Below are 16,263 nucleotides of genomic sequence, written 5' to 3' on the forward strand. Positions count from 1 at the left end.
ATATAAAATGCATAAGCATATACAAATGATTCAAATCCTTAAGATAGTGAAATTTGTAACCCTTGATACATTGCAATGCAAACCCTTAAGACAATTGAGATACATATCAATTCCTTGAAAGAAGTTCTCGATACCAATATCTTTAAATGAATGCTAATCCTAATTCAATAATAGGAAGCGGAAAAGCTCCAACTAGACTCATCCGAGTGACCCCCATGAAGCGTGTTTCTGTAAAGATCCAGCCGATCCCGCTACCTTGTCATCTATGCAGGAACACATTAATAAAATGCAAGGCCTCCATCAAGATATACTTCACGTTGGGAAAGAGCTCTCCTCAAAAGATATGGCTATCACACTTTTGTCTCGTGTGGTCTTGGACAGCCAGTACTTTGCCTTCTACTCCTTTCTAATCATGCCTGGCTGCCTCAACACCATTACCTGGAAGGAGCTTGTACCTATGGTCTTGAATCAGGAAGATGCGACAAAACAACAAGTGCAAAAAAAAAGGGGGGGCCTCAGCAGCCCCCCAGAGTCTGCTCACAGGAGTACCAAGTAGACATGAAGTAGCTGCTATCAGCTTGCTAAACTACATCATGAATTTCTGCAAAAAACCATGTGCATACTTTGTTTGTTACATGCAACAATATGTGATGTTTGCCAAAATTCAATGCCAAGAGAGAGTTTGACAAGCCAAAACAATCATGTCCAGTGTTTTTGAAGGTTCATCTTAAGTCCTCATATTCTTGCTTGTAAGTACGATATCATTCACATTATCGCTCGCAAGTATGATCTCTCATCCGAAATTATCTTTCCTTACTAGTACGTATGATATCATCAGCATAATAAAATAGCACAATCAAATCTTTCCCCTTTTCATAATATACAAATTAGGCTCAATGGGAGTTATCACAAAGCCCTTGGACAAGAAAAACTGGTTTATCTTCTAATACCCTGCATAAGGTGCTTGCTTCAGCCAACAAAGAGCTTGGAAACCTTGTGCTTGTCCAGAAACAACAAAATCTTGGGGCTTCTGCACATAAACCTCCTCCCAAAGATCCCCCATTGAATTCTAAGTAGATAGAAACTCTAAAGTTAAGCAACCCCAAAAGTTTAAAGAAAGCAATATCCAAAGAATATGAGTAAATAACATCATTAAAATGTAGAAGTACAGTACCATTGCTACTCGCGTGAGCTTCCCTAGAGGATGATCCTCAACTCCCGAGCGAGTTCCCTCAAGGCCTAGTATACGTGTGCAAGCACTCACAAAATGTCTAGCATAGTCGTAAGTATGAAAACTGCAAAATAACAAAGCAAAATAGTCGTTAGATAACAAAGCAAGTTTCAGCAGCCCCAAACTCTATGAGACCCGAAAAAAGGGGGGGCTCAGCAGCCCCCCAGAGTCTGCGCCCCCCTTTTTTTCGGTTTCAGCAGCCGCTCAGCAGCCCCAAACTCTATCTATGAAGAGGCTCCCTCCTTCGTCCCCTATCCATGAAACTGAAAAAAAGGGGGGGCTCAGCAGCCCCCCAGACTCTGGGGAGCTGCTGAGCCCCCCCTTTTTTTCGGTTTCAGCAGCCGCTCAGCAGCCCCAAACTCTATCTATGAAGAGGCTCCCTCCTTCGTCCCCTATCCATGAAACCGAAAAAAAGGGGGGGCTCAGCAGCCCCCCAGAGTCTGTGCTAGCGCAGACTCTGGGGGGCTGCTGAGCCCCCCCTTTTTTTCGGTTTCATGGGCTGCTGAAACAGGGAGCAGCCGCTCAGTAGCCCCAAACACTATCTATGAAACCTCCTCCCTCCTTCGTCCCCTATCTATGAAATCGAAAAAAAGGGGGGGGCTGCTGAGCCCCCCCCTTTTTTCCGGTCTCATAGAGTTTGGGGCTGCTGAAACCGAAAAAAAGGGGGGGGCTGCTGAGCCCCCCCCTTTTTTTCGGTTTCATAGATAGGGGACGAAGGAGGGAGGAGAGAGGTCGACCTTATCGATAGGATAGAGGGAGGGAGGAGAGTGGAAAGGTGGAAGGAGGGAGGAGAGAGCCAAGATAGGGGACGAAGGAGGGAGGAGAGCTAATATCGATAGGATGGGAAGGAAGGAGGAGAGTGGAAAGAGGGAGGAGAGAGCTAATATCGATAGGATGGGAAGGAAGGAGGAGAGAGCCGAGAGTGGAAGGAGGGAGGAGAGTGGAAGGAGGGAGGAAAGAGCCGAGAGAGGGGACGAAGGAGGGAGGAGAGAGGTCGACCTTATCCCGTGGTGCTTGCGTATTATACTCATCGTATCACTGAATTGCCCTTCATCGTTAAATTGATTTGGGTACCTTGGTTCGCAATCACCTACATTTTCTACTCATCATAGACTCGATTAATCGGGCCGTATTCAATAGGATATTTTATTTAAGTTAGAGGGGAAGATCAGTGCAAAGCAAGAACCAAATGGTGGAGTTGATCTACCGAAATTACTATCATCCTAGGTGAGAGACCCATTTGACAATGCAATTAGTTTCTTTGTTCTCTGTGTGGCTTGAAGCTATCAATGATGAAACAAAATGGTGGCTCATCCCTCGATACCATCGCAAGCAAGGATGTCTCCAAAGCGTCATCAGTGTGCGATCGGCCAGCGTGCATCGATGATGTACCCACTGTCTTCCTGCTAGATAGCCCACGTTGTTTTGAATGCTAGATAGCCCACGTTTGTGTGGCTTGAAGCTATCAATGATGAAACAAAATGGTGGCTCATCCCTCGATACCATCGCAAGCAAGGATGTCTCCAAAGCGTCATCAGTGTGCGATCGGCCCAGCGTGCATCGATGATGTACCCACTGTCTTCCTGCTAGATAGCCCACGTTGTTTTGAATGCTAGATAGCCCACGTTGTTTTGAAGGAGTCTCTCCTTCATCTCTCTCCAATCATTAATCGTCCCTATAATAGCATGTGGCTTTTAAGGCTTAAGATTGTGGCATCCTGGCATAATCCAAGTTTGTGAAAGAATCTCGGCCGCCACCTTTCTCACCATCATTCCAGCTCAATGGGTTGTAATGACGGCCACATGGCTACTTCTCATTGTGGTGTCAGGGCATCATCGACATTGGAATTAGCTCAAACCCCACCTGTTTCACAATCCTCTACCCATTCTCTATCCATTTTCAATATTTGCATTCTGCTTTCTCGTGACCACGCATCCTGATACTACTCTCTTGTCATTTTCTCCTCTTCATTCTCTCCCACCATTACTTTCTAAGTCTCTTTGGTTGCCTTCTAGCTTTGCATCACACTGCATTTCTCTCTTTCATCCCTTCTTATTTTCATGATCCGTGTTGGGTTATCATCCCTCTGCTCTCAATGCCATGTTGGATTACCATCCCTTTGCTCTCAAGATTGTCTGTATTCTCTGACCTCCTCTAATAACCACTTTCTCTGAGCTCCCTCTGTCTTTGGTACCTTTTGTTGTGTCATCCAAAATGGCTACAGAAGAGGCTTCTATTGAATGGCTTATTGAAGGAGTGAATCTATCACACTCTATCCCGCTCAAGGATGGAAGAAGGATTGTTAGTAAACATTTCCTTCAAAGCCTTCTTCCCCATACGCACAAGCTCATCTGCCTTAAGGCAGTCATTGAAGGTGAAGCAACAATGAAGGTAAAGTTTTCATCTGAGTGGGATATTGATGGTCAAGAGCATTACGTACTGGATGCCTCCTTGACAAAAAGGTATGCTCTCATCCACAATACAATCATGGCAGCAAGTACTATTAGTGATCTTGAAGAGCCTGGTTCATCATCACGTTGTGTTGCTAGTAGAGTTTACTCCGAAGAGTTTGGCAAAGAAGGAAAGAAAACCTCTCAACCATCTCCTTACGTGGATCTTGAAGAGTTAAATCCCATTGAGAAGCCTGGTATGTACCACAATTCTTATAAGTCGAGGACTGATGTTGACATTGAGATGATGCAGACTTCACACATTGACCTTGAAGGCTCAAATGAGGACCATTCAAAAGATGAATGTCAGATTAGCAAAAGCATCATACCTTGGATCATGGAGAACAAGGAAGCCAATATACTCAAAACGCGGATTGCAAATATAAAGCAAAGGAAGCAAGTCACTGAATTACCAAGGGTATATAATGGAAGTATGCTATTGGAATTTCCTCCAACTTTTGGAAACATCAATGGCATGAATGGCATGGAGCAAAAATTTGATGGCCACATATGGACTAAACCATCAACCACCAACATGGCTATCTCATGTACAGTAAGGCTTAGCTACTGTGTTGGCTCATTAGAATGCCATAGAATTACTTGCCCTTATTTTGAAAACAATAAGAAGTTTAACACATCCTTTTTTAGAGGCTACCTACAAAAGAAGATTGCTCTTGGACTCTTGACTGAAGAGGAGAGGAACAAGATTGTTTGTCACTATTGTCGTAAGCCTGCTTATTGCATTGATACTTGTAATTGCATAGTATATTATGTAATGCCCTTTGATGAAACAATGACTAGATTGATGGTCCATGTTGGTGAACATCAGCACCCCGTACAGCCAGGAACATCTAAGGCAATGATAGAGAAAACAAAGAAGCTTGTTGCAGATGTTTTGAAGGTGGATAAAAATGTTGGACCACGCAAAGCTCAAATGAGTGTTGCCAAGGAGCTCTTGAATTCATCATTGATGAGAGGAGACAATAATGAAGGGGCAAGTGTGGGAGATCTAGAGTTGACCAACTTTCTTGAGCAATTGGTACCACTAGTTGAGAATCAACGGTATGTTTGTTTGTAGCTAAGTGATTTTTAATTTACTTAACTTTAGAATGGTATAAAGACCTTTTAAATAGTTGACTTCTGATGTTACAGGTTCAAACAGATTGTTGCACAAGAGAAGAAGGCAAGGTTACCTGTTGGGGAAGGTTATGACAGCCTTCTTTTACTAAAGAAAAGGTCTATGTATTCATTCTTCCATGGAAGTCGTTTTCCAGGGCAAGGCTTGCCAGATGAAAAATGTTTTGTTTTTAAAATGTCAACCAATGGTCCAGCATCTGGTGTGGATCTTGTTAATCGCATTAGAAGAGGAGGAAATGGTGATTTGAGGAATTCATGGGTACAATTTGATCACACCCATCAAGTGATTGGGTGGAGCACAATGGCATGTCATGTTTATGATCCTAGGTATAACTTCCCTCCATCCTTATGTATCCATGTTGCTATCATCAAGAGAGTTGTGGTATAATATTTAATAATGTTGGCTTTGTCTACCAGTGTGCAGGAATTAATGACCATCGCCACATGTGAGATGAAAGATGAAGATGCTGCAAGCCAAATCCTATTTTGGGAGATGTTAGATGCCACAATGAAAGAATGTGGGTATCCTGTTGCAGATTTTCATGGTTTCATGTGTCTGATGAAGCTGGAGCAAATTGGATAGCTGTGAGAACTATTTTCAATGGGGGTCCAAACAACATAATTGTTGGGAGAGAGCGCTCATGTCTCTTCCATTGGGAACAAAGCTTGCATAAGCACACAAGGAAATTCATCAAAGAGGATATGAGGAACGAGCATATCACCATGTGTGAGAATTGGAGATTATGTAAGACAAAGCAAGAAGCTACCAACCAAGCAAAGCTCATTCGGAAGTGGTGGCATGCAGGACACGTCCGTGTGGCCGACATTCCTTCAATGGACATATGGTTTAGTTGGTGGGATGTGCGCATTGCCCATTGGGGGAATCTCATGAGCGTGGTATGTATTTTGTAGATAAATGTAGTAAGCTAAATAAATGTAATAAGCCAATCTAATTACCTCCCTTTTTACCACAGTTAACAAAGAGTTCCTTGGAGGAGGCACACACTCCAAGGTTAAATCTAGCTGAAAGCATGCATGGTAGTTGGCTAGCAGGAGAAGGGTTTAAGACAAAGATACAATTATATGATTGTTGCGTCTCGGACATGGCAAATGCCCTATTACAAAGTGCCAAACAATATGCATATATGATTGGAAGGCATGTTGGGGATGGTCCTAACTTGGAAGACTTGATGCAAAGAGTGGCCTCAAGGAGTACACCTTCACCAGCACAAGTTGCACAAATGGTGCATGAAACAGTTGCAGGGACACCAATGTATGAAGAACCAAGACCATTACATGGGGATAAGGTAACAGTCCAAAGAAAGAGAAGCAAGTCATCAAGTATACATTTAGAAAACACCTCACACAAGCCAGGGTATGTGATGGAGACCAGAGATCGTAAGCAAAGAGGGCGGCCGAGAAAAATTAGGTTCGAGATAGAAAAGGTGGAGATTGGCATTCAATAAAACCGCAAGGTAATACCCAACCAGTGGATGTTGAGGCTTCCACAATGGAGCAAGGTGGAGTTCAAGGGGAGTCTACAAAAACATCATGGGAAAAACATGGCAATGTAGGGGAAGCTGAAGGAGCTCAAAATGAGACCATGCCCACAAGAGAACAAGCCCCAACGGCTCCACCTATGAGACAAGGAGGCCTTCCTAGTGGCCTCTCTATTGTTGAGGTGCCTATCCACCGTACCTTTTGGGCAATTCGAAGGACCTCCAAAAACTCTAAAGTGAAGTGTCTTGGATTCATAGATGGAAAGGTTAAGTGTAATCGATATATACAAAGCAATTCACAAGGAGTGGTGGCACCCTGTTTCTACTCTAAATGGTGGCATCCAGGGGTAGGAGGACCAAAAGCACAATGGATGTGGTTTTGTAATGATGATATAACTCATACATGGCACCTAGATCATAATATCATGCATGTTCCTGAACGTCCATCTGTGTGGAAGGTGGATGTGGAAACAAACATCACAAGTGAGGAGATAGGCAATCTCATCAAGGCTGGTTTTAGACTGCAAATAGTGGATCAACCCCATGTAAATTGGAGGACACCAAATGTACCTCAAGAATCAGCACCGATGCCAACTAATTTTTGTGATGCACATGGAGGGTCGACATCCATACCAAGGAATTTAGCTCAACACACATTGGTAAGAACCACAAAATGGAGGCATGGCATATCTAAGGAGGCTGCAAAAAGAATAGCTAGTGCTCAATCTATGCACGCTGTTGTCATGGGAGAAATGACAGTGGAGCTTCTTCATCATAGTATTTTCCATTTGAGAACAACAGGGTCTGACAAGGCTCGGATGTCTTACGATGTGCACATCAAGACTGAACCCATGTGTACATGTCCAGATTTTCAAAAAAGAGAGTTGGGTCAAAAACCTTACCTGGCATGCAAACATATCTATTACATCTTCATCCGTGTATTGGGATTGGATCCAAATCAACACATGCTTATTTCAAAAAAGAGAGTTGGGTCAAAAACCTTACCTGGCATGCAAACATATCTATTACATCTTCATCCGTGTATTGGGATACCAGACGAGGTACAACGCATGCTAGAGCTATAGTAGTTGCAAGTACATGACGAAGGAGATGGTGGTACATAGAAGGGTTGGGGATTAGGGTAACTACTGAGGGGAGTGAAGATAGCAGTGATGGTGGCAGGTTGCGGGAGTACGGTTGGAAGTGAGAGTTGTGGTGGTGATGTATAAATAGGAGAGGAGGGCTATGGGCAGACTATGGCAGGGAGGCTAGGCAGATGTGGGCGCACAACTCATAGGTTAGCCAAGAATATAAAGCAAGGATAGGGGAGTTAAGACTTCATAGTAGATGTACTTATATAGGCTAGGGGGTCCAACTTAGGGAGGGGGGTCAGGAAAGAGAGTCAGGGAAGGAGTCGGGTATTGGGAGAGTTAAGGAGTAGTTAGCGGATGGTTTAAGTAATAAATGGGTTTGGTTAGAGAAGTTTTAGTTAGAGGGGGTTAGTGGTAGCTAAGTATCATTTATATTACTAGAAAAAATAAAGGTAAAAAATAAAAAACCAAGGTGAAACGGACGGAGAGAGTTAATAAATATTTTTGAGCCCTAATGGACAGACTAGAGGAAATAAAAAGGAGTAAAAAATTAATTAAAGCCACAAGGATGGAAAAATTAAGAGACAATGTTTAATTAGTGAAAAAAATTAGAGACAAGGGGAAGAATAGATTTTAACAATTGAGAGGGAGATATTTAAATATTGCATAGAATTTAGGTAACAAAGTTCTTTTGAATAAGTGAAACAATAGATTAAGAAAATTTTTTGAAGAATATTTAGGAAAAAATATTAAAATTTAACAAAAATGGTAGAATTAGGAAACATGTAGCGAGCTTAAGAAACTCTAAAAAAATAATAACGGAAGACCTAATAAAAAAATAGGGGAGAATTAAGAGAAAATAATTAGGCTAGCATACGAAAAAATTGTAGCCTCTTTCTCTACAGAAGCTCCTCTTTTGCAGACCCTCTTTGAATGGGGACTCCCCACCCTCTAAAGTAGCTCCCTCCTGCAGCAGCCCCACCTACAAATTGTTTTCACATAGTCCTACAACATCACTTGTTTTATGTATATACACAAGTACTTACTCCAAACAATAGCCACATAGCTGCTAGATGACTCTGAAGTGTGGCTCTTCCTCCACCCCTTGCCTTGTGATGACAACTTGATGAACAATTTCCCTACCTCTATATTTGATATCACTGCATTGGTGGCATGGAAGGTGTAGGAAGTGTGTGTGTGTGTGTGTGTGTGTGTGTGTGTGTGTGTGCATTTCAAGACAAACATTATCCATCTTAGTCTTATCCAATCAAGATAGTATGTGACAAGACAAGACAATTTTTTCATGGAGGGATTAAATTTACAAAATTATAAATATCGAGTAAGATAGAACAAAAAAGTCTATATCAACAATAAGCCATCAAATGACGTATAAAAACACCACCTTTGAAGTTGAACTGCACTCTTCTAATCTTGTCCGACCAACAAATGCTAGATAGTCATAACAAGACCTTTGATCACTTGTTGTCAACGTATCAATTCCGATCACCAACTAGCCCTTATAAAGCACCATCAAAGTCCAACTAGTAATGACAATCGTTGGTTGATCAATAGATTATAAGATCATCAGATTACGTACTATAAACGAGCTCTGCATAGCTTTGAAATGGAACATCAATTAGTCACTAAAGTACCTCATATAATCAACTATAGTGTTGATCAACCATGTTGTGATGATAATCCGCAATAGGTCGAATGCTAACTCCCATCTGTGGACGCGCACTCCTCGTGATTCTACAACCTTGCAACCTACTTTCTTTGAAGTATGGAGAGTCACGTAGTACCTCTGCACGTTGAAGATTTTGGTGGCCAAACCGTGCTCTCAAACTCACTCACTGTGTGTTCTCAAGCCTCATGTATTCAAGTTGATAGTAGCTAGTGATCTCGAAGTAGGCAAACAAGGTGCCTGCAAGTTGGGTGATAATAGCTAGTCTAAGACGTATTTGCAGTGTTGGTCACTGGTGAAACTCTTACATAACTATGCGCATCCATCAGGTAAGCTATCATGCAACCTATTCATATGGGCCGTAAATATAATCGACTGATGATTGGCTACAAAGAAGCAGTTATCATGTCAAGACCACGAGTATAAGAAAAGATCACTATATGTTCACAACTTCTTACCTGCACCAAGCTTGCTACCGTAATAGATCATGCTTGATACTACAGAGACATGCTTGATAGTTGTGATGGAGTCAACTACATGTGCATAATCTTTTTGCATGCAAGCTCAAGCGCTATCTCAGGTAAGTCAAAAATTTCACGCGTTAGCTCAAGATGAAACTCATGGGAGGTGGCTACGGCCACGGTGGTGTATTCATGTAAAGATTACCCATCACTTCGTTCACCATGAAGACTGCCTTCTCAATGATCTCGTATGGGAGGCTACAATGGCCAGGGAGGCGAATCGAATTGTGAGAGTAGCTAGTTGAATGAAGCAAAGAAGCTATAGTTTGAGTTGCCATGGTGCGTAGGATAGGCTTAAATAGCCATTCAGGTGCCCAGGCTGACCTAGTCAGTTAGTCTTCAAACGTCGCTATGTATCTAGGTGAGCATTACCATATAAAGTCCCTTATAGTATGCTTTATAAAATTTATGCATTTTTCCATGGTGAACGTACCAAGTCCATTCACCTTCTAGTGTATATATCGATTCATGAGAGTATATCAACATATAATCATGTACACCTCTCATACTATGAATCCCATGCAGTTTTTTAGATGTAAATTATGCACCCCTATGAGAAATCTTATGGCCATTAAGTAATAGTACACGTATCATGAGGCTCCATTTGTTGTTGCTGTCAATGTTTATTATAGATAAACATTTCATGCTATATGAGTTCGACCTTCATCACGAGTTCTTACTGGTGACCTATAGTTTGAAAATGTAGGTCAAGTATGGGCTTGTTTTTAGTCTATATAGTTGCAAATGCAGGTCAAGTATGGGCCACAAAATTTGTCTTAACCTATATAACTTATCAGCGATGTATACCCATGTTCAACTAGGAAGAGACTTGGAATCAATTCTCTATCAGATGTATATCATGAGGAACAATCATCGTGGTCTAGCAAAAATAATCTTGCCAACCCAAATCATGTATACATAGGCGTAAGTGTGTGTGTGTGTGTGTGTGTGTGTGTGTGTGTGTGTGTGTGTGTGTGTGTGTGTGGGTGGGTGGGTGGGTGGGTGCGTGCATGCGTGCATGCGTGTGTGTGTGTGTGTGTGTGTGTGTGTGTGTGTGTGTGTGTGTGTGAGAGAGAGAGAGAGAGAGAGAGAGAGAGAGAGAGAGAACTGAGAGACACACAGAGAAGTGAGAGAGGGAGAACTGAGAGGGAGAGAAGAGAGAGAGAGAGAGAGAGAGAGAGAGAGAGAGAGAGAGTACTTGAAATAACAACCACCGTGCTAGTTCTAGTTGGGGATCTATGTAAGTGTGAATGTTACTAGTTAGGAATCTTGGCTGTGCATACCAATTATCAGTCACTTGATAGATTGTATGCTTTTTGGGCCAATGCATAATCGAGTGTAGCTTCTTTTTGTGAACTTCAAGATGATGATGGAGAGAGAGAAAGAGAGAGAGAGAGAGAGAGAGAGGGGGGGGGGGTAGGGATTGTATGTTCTACCTTCTTAAAATGCATGTTGCATAAGAGTGGCTTAGAACGGCCAATTATAAGGAACTTTTGGGGCAGCTTTTGGTCTATCCATCCCTTTTATATGCCCCTTTTCTACCTTGATTAGACCTAACCTTATTCTGCATGAGCTCGCTCCTAGAGGACCATGCAGATCTTCTCCGACTTGCCCATGGAGAGCTTCAGACTTGAACATGTAGAACTAACACACACACACACACACACACACACACAAAACTAAGAGACAGACACAGAGAGAGAGAGAGAGGGAAAGAACTGAGAGACAGGCAGAGAGAGAGAGAGAGAGGGAGACAAACAGACAAATAGAGACAGAGATAGACAAAGCTTGGTTGTTGGCTTTTCTATGCCCCTTTTCTACCTTGATTGGCCCTAGCCTTGCTGTGCATGAGCTGGCCCTAGAGGACCCTTCAGATCTTCTCTGACTTGCCCGTGGCAAGATTCAAACTTGCACATGGATGAGACAAATCATTGTATTCCATGAAACCTCAAAACAAGTTTTTAACGTGTATAAAAACCCTTTTCAAGGTTGCTTTCTAGTCTTCCCTGGACATGATAGGGAGTGATATCTGATGATCCTCAAATTGAGCATATCTAGCATTTTCTCTGTCTATCTCTTAGAGTAGAATAGGTGGTATCTTCAGTGATATAACATTCCATCAGAGAACTTCCCCTTGTAGGATGAACCAGCACCAACTAGCAAGATAGTATTGCTGGGTGAGGATGCTGGGGAAGCATTGAAGCTCCAACCTAGCATCCACAAATGCCCAAGTATTTGTCATTGGCCCAAGAATGTTGACTTTGATAAATGAATAATTCTAGATTGATTGCAGAGTTTACTCCATGCTATCTATCAATAGTTGCATCAACGAATAGAAGGCTACATAAACCTTGATAAAGAAATGTGTTCTGTTCATGCCTTTCATGAGAGAGAGAGAGAGAGAGAGAGAGAGGACTTAGGACTTATGTTTTATGATCTCAGGTGCAGTTTAGCATCAATTTTACAATGGCAAGGACGAAGGCTACTTCCAAGAAGACGGACAGGGGTCCACCCATAGTAAAATTGGCAACATCAAGAGGACGAGATTCACATCCAAGAAAAGGAAATAATATGAATTTTGTGGGCCTTGGATACCGGTGGTAAAGAACAGCTATTTGGGCATTGCAAGTGGCTACCGAGGACTTTTTCATAGAGTTTTTTCAGGATAGATTTCTTCTTGTAGCCCTAGGGTGACAATCATGGCAAAAGATATCACCACTTTAAAGATGGTTAGATGGAGATATGACAAACTCCCGAAGGCTACAGATATGACAAACATGAAGATGAGAGACATTTTGCTTATACCACCTACTCGAATGCCAAAACAAGATGAGGTGACTATAGAGGAAGTGACTCAAGTGACTCGTGAAATAAAAACAAGAGCAAAACAGCCTTTGAGGAGGTCCAAAGGATAAAATATAAGGACACCAGGTGTCTTCATACCTCATCCACCAATCTAAATACTGCAAAGCTAGAGCTACATGTTCTCAAGCATCTAAATACACTAGGACCTGCTGTAAGTAGATGCAGAGTTAATGAGAGAGTTTACCCTAATAGAAGATTGTCTCAAAGCAATCAAAGATAGAGCAGGACAAGTTACCGATACAGTTATCCTTGCAGGACTCAAGTGGGTTTTTCTTTTTATATATCAATTTAGACGACCACTTATTTTGAACACTATTCTGAATTCCTCTGTTAATTTGTAGCTTACTCAAAAAAAAGTTACATGAAGAGATTCAAGGTATGGAATATATCATAGACCCAGCTATCTCCTTCAAAATGATGGATCCCAGGGAGCTAGTGGACCACATAGAAACCACAACAATACGATGCCCACTCTTGTAAATGGAGGGTCCTTATAAACACCAAGTACATTTTGGAGACTTATTTGTCAGAGGATACACTAGGTCCCGTAAGTACCATTATTGATGCATTTAAAATTTATACATAACATTAATCTTAACACAAAACTTGAAATGAAAGTTTTGTTTGCGTTTCTGTATATGATAGAAGAGAGCTATGATGATCGATTTGTTTCAAACTTTAGAGCTAGGATGATCGTAGATCTCCTTCAATATGCCTTCTCGTTACCACAAGAGAAAAGTAGGGAGGAGGAAAGCTCTAAGGAATTAGATGAGGGACAGAGCTCAAAATTGATGCAGGACCTCATCGAGAGCAGGATGAGGACCCTTTGACAAGACTAAAGGACCCTAAGGCCCAACCTTAGATGCCTCCACAATCCACTGAACTTGGACATGAGGACCCTCATCTAGCCCCTCAAACTACTAAGCCTGGACCTGAGGATCGTGAGCCCCTTCCCCATCCATTTACTAAGCTTGGACCTGAGAATCCTTTAACTACTTCAGATCCTCCTATGTGAGTTGAGGCACATTGTACTCTTGGAAGTTTGTAATGCATAATGACGTTTAATGAAATTCATCTACATATGAGACTCTGGTTTGTAATCCATAGAGAGAGAGAGAGAGACTTGACTCATGAATATAGATGTATTTATTACAAACTTTTAACGACAAATTGATGCAATACCAGAGAAACATATTCTCTATTGTTGTTTGTAAATGATAAAAAATATAGTTACAATGCTGATTATGGCTGTAACTTTAGAGCCAAAACTATTGTAGAGCTTCTCTGACTCCAACAATACGAGCCTAGAAAGGTTCAACTACTAGAGCGAAGGCGAGATCAGAACATGAAAGAGAAGGTGGTGGATGAGGAAAAGGCACAATAGAAGCTCCTTGATCAACCTTCTTCATAGGATCATCCTAGGCATTGGATGCCAACTCTTCATAGCATCCACTATCGCCTAAACGGTAGTGATTGTTTGAGAATCATCAATTTGTTTGACATTATAATATATAATTTCTATCCATTGCCTCACAATTGTATACTATGTAAATAATCATTTCGTACATGTGTGTTGTATTAATACAATATCTGTAATCATGAATTTTGATTACCTCAATAATCCCATTTGGGATATCTCTACACAGAATTCTCCTTTCCCTTCACTACAATACCTATCAACATGTAGTGTTAATCAATAATTCGTTCAAGAATAAATAAAAAACATTGAGTCATATTCAACTCTTGGTTTACCTTCTTGTTATTCAGAATAAATGAGAATCTTTCTGCAACACTCCCCTCTGTCTCCACCTACATGTCATGGCGTAATTGAGCGAGTGTGCATCATTGTCTGGGTAATATAATTCCTAATAAATTGTCATTCTTGTTAATGGTGATATCCAGTGCTTCATTCTCAGGAACAAAAGAGTTCAAATCTTGATCCATTGGAACCAATTGGTTCCAATCATTCTACTGCATTTATAGTAAAAGGTTAATATGAAATTTTGAGTGGCAATCATGTACTTAAGATTAATGGAGTTGTGCACAACCTCACAATATACTTGGTTGGATGTTATCATGTCCCAACCATAATCCAAGAAATCAGGAATTCTTTCAGCACCATTTGCATTATAAGTGAGCATCGTCTTGCAAATCCTGATAGAAAATTTATTGAACAGATCTACAAAGACTGTTATTGGCATGCAAATAGTTATTTTGTTGATTCTACTAGCAATCCCTAGCCGTAAGGATCATTGTACTACTAAAAACAACCTAACTCTATATGACTCTTTTATAGCACCATGAGGAATTGGCCAATTAATGGTATTCCATGCTAGGAGAGCTAGTTTCTTCAACACACCATATGTGTTGGCTTTATCCAATAGTTGGTAAAAATGATCATAGAAAAAGACTCTTGACTGAGCTAATTGTGCTGCCGATCTACCTTGATATTGCAACTCTCCTATGGACCCATGTAGCACATCCATGAATCCTAAAATGCATTCGGTAGGTTGTCGCTGCTCATAAGATGAAGGATATATATCTAAAAATAAAAAGAAAGACATTGAGGTTCATGAAATTCTCTAATTATGAAATATAAATTCTCAACGAAGTCACTTACAATTTGGTCTGTGTTGTGGAAGATAAGTTGAATAATTCTCTCGCAACACAAGCTCTCTATGCATGTATACATGTTGAACCAATATTTACTTTATTGATTTCATCCCCTCCTTGGTTCTAAAATCTTTCACCCTACCATTCCAAGATGCCAAAAAGAGATTATTTGAACGTGGCTTCTTCCTTCTCTTTGGTTTCATGAACACCCAACTTCCTTTTGATACAGTTAGTCTTTGCCAGGAGCCATCCACAGTAACCTTATTGGCAACATCAATGGAAGATATAGAGGAAAGAGGTCGACGAGTGAGGGAGCTCATGTCTATAGCTTCGTCCTCGACAATCTGATCAAAACGATGTTTGGCACAAGAACGGTTCTGATTATCGATGCATGCCATTGAAACTAGTATCCAAACTTTTACTCGAACACCTGAAAACTCAATGGACATATCAAAGAGCACACATTATACTCTAGTCTTGCATAAGCACAATCTTCTTATTCAAAACTTTAAGAATATTATCAAAGGGAGAGATTGACAAAGCAACGAAATCATTCTCGTACCTTGTGCTTCAATACTATGATCAACAAAGCTTCCTGAAAAACTAAGACCAGTTATTGTGTTGTCGTCCCCATGAAAAACTTTCAAAAATAATATTCCATTCTAGTGCATCCCACACTGAAGACACTCTTAAAAGCCCAAATAGCCTATTTTGCAGCTGATTAGTGGACACCTAGTGCTTACAAAGTTGCAATATGAAAGGAAGGTTCATGATAATTTCTCTCCATCATTATGCAGTCAATCTCGACCACCAATAATGAGGAGTTAAACGGGAAAAATAAAATTTGCAAGGTAATAATCATGAATCAATTTTCACGCTTAACATGTATGTCATTGTTCATTCACTACTTTCTCCTAGTAATTGGTAACGAGAAATAGGCAGTTAGGAATGGCGTATTTCAATTTGCTAAATGGTTGTTTTGGTGTGCGAGGTTACTTGTGAAAATAAAGAGGGAAATCTCAAGAAGGCAATGTTGCATGTGGATTTTTGCAAGGAAATGTTGTAGGCCATGCAAGTCAAACAACCATCTGTTGTTGTTTTCGTGCCCTCCCCATTAGTATGAAGCCATTTTTTCTTAATAGTTGACAATTGCTCAGGTTGTGGCCTATCAT

General features: G+C 41.0%; 1 pseudogene; it reads right to left on the reverse strand.

Moving 5' to 3' along the window:
* Positions 1-943: 943 nt before the first annotated feature.
* On the reverse strand, positions 944-15,489 carry LOC147887000 (uncharacterized; annotated as a pseudogene).
* Positions 15,490-16,263: the final 774 nt, after the last annotated feature.

The sequence above is a fragment of the Dipteris shenzhenensis genome, chromosome 23 (genome assembly GCF_047967505.1).
Source record: "Dipteris shenzhenensis isolate YYH24624 ecotype China chromosome 23, Dip_SZ_1.0, whole genome shotgun sequence".
In the NCBI taxonomy this organism is placed as follows: Eukaryota; Viridiplantae; Streptophyta; class Polypodiopsida; order Gleicheniales; family Dipteridaceae; genus Dipteris; species Dipteris shenzhenensis.